Here is a 7,246-nt window from a genome sequence, read left to right as displayed (position 1 = left end):
CAATAATAGTAATAATAATAATCCCCATTTGCTTCCGCATAGAGATGGGTGATCTGTCAATTCCAGTTTCTCTCGGTTTCTCATTTTCCCAGCATTACATCTCCACATTTCTGTATCCATTTGCAATATTTTTTAAAATTCCCCTAAGATACACTTTCTTTGCATGCAGTTTTGCCTGAAATACACTTACTTTCTTCTTCTTCTTTTGCAAACAATCTCCCCTAATGTAATGTGTGTGTGTGTATTCACTAACATTAATTTGTATGCCTACTTCCCCTTAACACTGTATGACCATTTTTGTACACATTATTTGGTTGAAGAACTGCATCACATAATTGGGAGAAGTGTGCCTTTTGAAAGACAACTGTGTTTCAGTTTGCGTATTACTTTGGAAAGTGAAGATTAGGCCATTTGCATTAGAAGTTGAAATGGGTAATATTTCTCGCCACCTCTGCTTCCACAGCAGGCACTGGAACCCATGGAGGGAGTCTCTCAAAGTACAGTGGTAACTCAGGTTACAGATGCTTCAGGTTACAGACTCCACTAACCCAGAAATAGTACCTCAGGTTAAGAACTTTGCTTCAGGAAGAGAACAGAAATCGCGCGGCGGCAGTGGATGGCCCCATTAGCTAAAGTGGTACCTCAGGTTAAGAACAGTTTCAGGTTAAGAACGGACCTCTAGTACCTCTTAACCCGAGGTACCACTGTAGAGTGAGAATTTAGTCTAAATGAGGGGACAGAGAAACACCCATGCCATATAACTTACTGCTTATCCTCAAAAGCAGAGGTACTACCCTGGTCTGGAAGGAACGCCTTTTGAGAAGTTTTGTGTCGAGGACTGAGGGGTGGAAGGTGTTTGGCAATCCTCTTTGGTGTTAACTTGAGGCCTCACTGAGTATTGTAATAGAGTCTGGCAAAGCTTTCATCCTGCCACACAGCAATAAATTCAATTGGTCACTTTTCGCTATCATGGCAGTGTGGTGCTGCTGGGTGACCATCTAACAGTTAAACCAAGGTGAAAGGCAGGCTGCTCACTAATTCTGGTTGCCATGGAAACTAGTCAGATTTAGGATCACTGACAGGCTAGTAATTTTAAAATTCTAGTACCTGCATGGAGCCTGAGTGGTTTTTGCTAGATGCGCAGGCACAGCCCAGTGCAAAAGCAGTCTGTAAACATACATACGGTGCGCAACTGTTGCAGAATCATTATTAGTCACCGGTTATTAGTTCACGAGCATACCATCTGCACAGCCTTGACACCACACTCCGATGAAGCTCTACAGAGACTCCTCAACTGTTTTGCACAAGGGAGTTTGACCTTACCATCAGCCTGACGAATCCTGGGTCAGGACATCCTGGGTCAGGACATTGTCAGCACTCCAAGCATCAGCACTGGTGACCACATGCTTGAAGTGGTACATGATTTTGTCTACCTAGGCTCCCCCTGTAAGCAGCAGCCTCTCCATCGACGCTGGGCTGGGCAAGCCTATTGGCAAGGCAGCTATGGCAATGGCTCGCCTCTCCAAAAGGGTATGGGAGAATGTGATGCTAACATCCAATACCAAGATGAAGGTCTGCCAGGCTTGTATGTTGAGCTCTCTGCTCTGTGGTAGTGAGACGTGGGCAACTTACAACCACCTGAAGCGATGCCTCTAAGTCTTCCACGTGTGCTATGTCAGGAAGATTTTTGGGCATCACATAGCGGGACAGAGACTCAAACAAAGATGTGCTCTCCAAAGCCCACATTCCCAGCAGGTTCACACTCCTGTCTCAGTGTTGTCTATGCTGGCTTGCTCATGTCCACAGAATGGAAGATGGCAGGATCCCCAAGAACGTGTTCTTCAGGGAGCTGGCTTCAGGCACCAGGCCTGTTGCTAGACCAACTCTGTGTTACAAAGATGTCTGCAAAAGTGGCATGGAGCCTGGCAACACCAACACAACTAGACGTCTTCATCTGCCCCAGCTGCAACAAAAGATGTCTCTCCTGTATCTGCTTCTACAGCCACAGCAGGCACTATAACCTTCCAACAGTTTGACTTCACTCCGAAAAGGTGCACTCCTCCATTGTCTCCCAACCAACCTTGCACATACCAGCTGCACATGACATCAGACAGTCCCTCAAGTATCACTGTCTCCCAGAGTACAATTGTGCCACATTTGGACATGAGGAAAGAATACATTGTGAGTAGAGCAGATAGTTCAAAGAAGGGAGCCAAGCAACATACTCAGGTCAAGTCACACATATATATGTTTATGGAATTATGTATATAGAAGATGTTCTAGGAAATATTTACCCATTTTATAGAAGGGTAACAGTGAGGCTGAAAGGGTCCCAAGGACAACAAATGACTCTGTGGCAGAGCAGATATCACACAGAGCAGGCTTCTTTCCTTTGGCATCTTTCCCTCCTCTACTTGCCACTGCTGCTCACCCTCTTTCAGTCCAGCCCCTAACTGCACGGAGGGAGTCCTCTGCATGTACAGCAATGTCTGTGGATTGGTGTGGAGGTGCCCATTAATCTGAGGTACCTCTTTCTGGAAGAAGCTGAGAAGGTCCTACCTGACAGGCAAGGAGATGGTCCTGCCCAAGTGGAGAGACAAAGCCTTCTGAGCCAGAAGACCAGAAAGAAGAACCAGCAGCTCCACAGAGACTCCACCAGAGTCCGCTGACTCTAAAGGAACAGTTGTTTGAGGGAAAGGCTGCCAGTTGAGCCCAGCACCTGAAACAGCAGCACTCAAGCCTTTAAACCAAATATATCTATATGTGTGTTAAAAGGAACTGGAAACAGATCAGAGCAGGTGTAGCCAATTCAATGCTCTCCAGGTGTTGTTGGCCTGCAAATCCCATCAGTCCCAGCCAGCATGGTGAATAGGATCCTGGGGGTTGTAGTCTAACAACATCTGGAAGGCATCACCATAGCTACCTGACTTAGACTGTCTGCAATAAAATGTTGCAGTGTGGAGTGCTCCTCTTTAGTATTCCAGCCAATCAGCCATGCCTCCTTCCAGAATACTCCATTCCATTCCCTCCTCCTTTTGGTTTTCTGTTTTCTTTCTTCCCCACCCCAATAGTCAGGAGTCTGTTGAAGTGAGCATGTTCAACCATTGCTGGCCTGATTTGGTTTTCCCCCACCCCCAGGTGCCCCCCATACGTTTCTTTGTCCTTCTACAAACCTTGAAATTACCCCAAGCCCACTGAAGCCTTCCTTTCTTGTGGGTGCTGCCATCTTGGCTACATAGATGGGAATTAGAATGATGCTAACCTGATTTATATGCTTCATGCTGAACTGGTTTAGCTGCTAGCAGTAATTTTAGTTTCGTACTCTCCATGACATGGAAGTTATTTGTTCTTTAACCACTGAATTACTGTATCCGTGCTTGTTCATTAACTTCCTGATTCCTTAGCTCCAAAATAAAACATCCGGAAGCCTGTTAACTTTTGGCTGAAACCCACACTGTCAAGCTTTCAACACCCATCCAGGGAAGTATTGTAAATGAGGTACTACATTATAATAGGTCAGTATTTACATGATGCAGACTCCTCTAGAGTCAATGGGGCATGTCTCTCCTGGCAGGTGCTCGTGGTCTACAGCTATTACAGTTCATGCTAACTTAACACCAGCTTGGTATCTGGCAAATAATATCCACAAAGGAGGCCGCCTGAGCAATAACATTGATGTGGTTGTTGCATAAAACTAGGCCTTGCCTGACAGAAATAACTGCCTTTGTTTCAATAATAGCTTGCCACTTCCTGTACCTGTTTTGGGTTTCTGACAATTTTTGTTTCCAATTTTTCTTTTTTTTTGGCTCCTTCTATATTTACTCTCTTGTTATCTCTGTCTGTGGTCTCTGTTTGAGGTGAGAAAGTTTTCTGCTCCAAGCGACAGGAAATTTGCAGGCAACACTCAGTTGGGGGCAGGTTACCTTCCCGCCCAACTGTGCAGAGCTGACTCGAGGCTCATACACCCAGCAGCCTCTCTCTGTCTCTCCTCAGGAAGGTGAAGCAGCAAATGCATGCATAAAAATCAAAACTGTTATCAGCACAAAGCTGCATACAGAGTCTAGGCCATTGCTGAAACGATGTGCACCAGCTGGGTTAGCTTAATCTTGATAATAACTCGCTAAGCCCTGCCATTCAGCTCTTGAAAGGTCACCGGGGCGTTGCTGCCGACATCCCTTTCAAGTTATTGTTGCCTTAGATGCAATCAAAGCTCCTATCCTGTTCAAAGCCTCACTCAAAGAAGGTGAGCCTCAGATAGTGGAGGATCATGGGACCATCTTGATAGTTGGTGTTTCTGGAAAAGCTTGAAAATTTCATTAAACACAACAGGCCCTGTCATATCCATCTGGCCATAGAACATGTAGAAGCATTCCCATGGAGCCATCTTAGAAGCTGGTGAGATTAGAGCCCAAGGGTGGGATATTTTGGGAAACAGTTGTTTAACATTGATCTTGCCTGTATTGTCCTCAGAATCCACCACCTGTGGTGGAACAGCCTGAAATTTACAGTCTGAAGAGGGACATGTCAGAAGCAGCATCACTGTTTCATTTACAGTGGTGCCTCACTAGACGAATTTAATTTGTTCTGTGAGTCAATTCGTTTTGCGAAAAATTTGTCTAGCGAATCCCATAGGAATGCATTGAATTTTATTTTTTTATTTTTTTGCCCATAGGAACGCATTAATTGAATTTCAATGCATTCCTATGGGAAACCGCAATTTGCTAGATGAATTTTTCACAAAACGAATTCGTCTAGCGAGGCAAAATCTGTATCGAAAAATCTCTTCGTTAAGCGAAAAATTAGTCTTACAGGGCATTCATCTAGCGAGGCACCACTGTATTATTTGTTTATTGCATTTATACCCCACCTTTTCTCCAAGGAGCTCAATGTGCTGTGCCTGGTTCTCACCCTCCTCATTTAATCCCCACAACAACCTTGTGAGGTAGGGTAGATTAGACTAAGAGGAATATACTGACCCCCAAGGATACTCAGTGAGCTTCATGGATTTGAACCCAGATCACCCCAAGCATCAGATTCTTGTCCATAACAATGGCACCCCTCTCCCAACGGATCCTGGGAAATGTAGTTTATCCCTCACAGAACTAAAATTCACAGCACTTTTAGTGAACCAGGGTTCCTAGGATTCTTTGGAGGAAGCCAAGTGCTTTGCAAGTGTGGTATGGATGTGACCTCATTGTCTCCTGAAGCAATTCATGTCAGTACAAAAGGAAAGGCAGGCAGACCAGCGCAGCTTACCAGCTAAAAAGACACAGAAGGGAAGGAGAAAGGAAGGGAAAGGTAGAGTGGAGGGTCCTTAAAGGTCAGAACAAAGGTCAGAACAGCGTGGTCTCCAGTTGGGGCCAGGCTGATCTTCTCTTGCTGGTGATCTTCCTTGAATAGCAACTGGTGGCTTGTTTTCCTTTGGCCAATAGATATATTTCTGTGAGCTCTATTTGGCTCAGGAAGGATATGCTAGTCGTCAGGAAACAACTTCAGGTCTTTTGGCATCTTAAAGCTTAACGATTATCATTACGGCATAAACATTCATGGACTCTAGTCTACTTCATCAGATGCCTGAAGTGTAACTTACACTGGAAATCATATACACATGGTTGTGGGGCATGCGCGTGTTTTGGATGGGTGAAGAGATGTGAGATCAGAACAAAGTACAATTCAAAAAGAAGAGGCTATTTCCTAAAAGCAAAATAATTACCGTGACCAATTAACAAGGCAGTGCTGGTGATAACACAAACATCCTGGCCTTGGTCAGCTAATTAACACATACAGTGTGATAAAAAAAATCCATAATCATGATTGATTCAAGCTGTAGGGGAGCTTGAATCAGTTGCCTGGTATATTCTAATTCAGCACTTTCATATTGGAGTTTCCCTTTCCCTCACAGAGCTACAATTCCCAGAGTTCCCTGGGAAGAGGGACTGACTGTTAAACCACTCAGAATTGCGGCTCTTTGAGGGGGAATACAGATCTCCTAACAACTCTCAGCACCTTTAACAAACTACAGTTCCCAGGATTAATTGGGGGGGACAGGGACTGACTGTTTATTGTGGTATAATTACCGCGTTTCTCCGAAAATAAGACACTGTCTTATATTTATTTTTCCTCAAAAATACACACTATGGCTTATTTTCAGGAGATGTCTTATTTTTTTTTAAATTAAGTATGGCACAGTTTAACCTACAAGGTTAAACTGTCTATCCCTATGGCTTATTTTCGTGGAATGGCTTATATTCCTTGAATGCTTAAAAATCCTGCTATGGCTTATTTTATGGCTATGGCTTATTTTAGGAGAAACAGGGTATTACTTTAAATGTATAGTGCAGATGGAGCCAAACTGCTAAATTGAATACCTACTTTAAAAATGGTAATGTTACTGCCAGTGGCTCTTTGACGCAGCAAAAGTCTTTCCATATATTTTACTGCTTTTTCTCCTCTTCTTTTACCAGGTTGGTAGGTTTTGTTTGTTTGTTTGTTTGTTTGTGTTGTTGTTGTTGGTGGTGGTGGTGGTATTTGGACCTAAACATTGATACAGTATTTACAAAATACGCCTATTCACAGATCATAAAAATATACAGTACTATGCATATAAGTCTACATTCAGTGGGGTTTACCCCTAGTACCGTGTGTGCGCATAGGATTCCAGTGTTCATGCCCCCCACCTACAGAGGCACAGTGCTTCCCACCCCCTCTATTTCCAACTGTCTCACTCTCAGGAATGGCCATGGGGCAGGGGGTGTTTCTTCAAAGCAAGGCATTCTGGGTGAGATGGCCAGGAAACTGCCTGTGTTGTGGTTTGCCATGGTAGTTAGTAATGCAGCTTAAATGTAGAATAAATTGTAATGGGAGGAGGAGGAGGGGATGACAAGAGAAAGGAGGACTGGAGCAGGAGGAGGAGGAGGAGTGGTGGGTAGAAACAGCACAGCTGCCTGCCTTAGGCAGCAGAATCTCTTGCACCAGCCCTGAGCTTGAGCTGTTGATAGTTTAATTATTTCCTGTGACACAAAAGGAAATTTGTTTGTATGAGGCTTGCATGTTTTACATGCAGAACAGAAGAAGAGGTCACGAGCTGCCGACTGATTCCCCAGATGGAGAAACAAAGTGAGAGTCTGCTGTTGATCTGTCGGCAAGGGCGCTTTGTGATATGCAGATGCTCAGAGCCGCCTCTGGCTCCCAGTGCCTGAGCAGATGGGAAATGGCATCTCCGAGGGATTCCAGGGAGGCAAATTAC

Source organism: Zootoca vivipara, chromosome 1, assembly GCF_965207765.1.
Source record: "Zootoca vivipara chromosome 1, rZooViv2.hap1.1, whole genome shotgun sequence".
Classification (NCBI taxonomy): domain Eukaryota; kingdom Metazoa; phylum Chordata; class Lepidosauria; order Squamata; family Lacertidae; genus Zootoca; species Zootoca vivipara.
The sequence above is the reverse complement of the archived record's forward strand: the minus strand, read 5'-3'. Positions refer to the sequence as shown.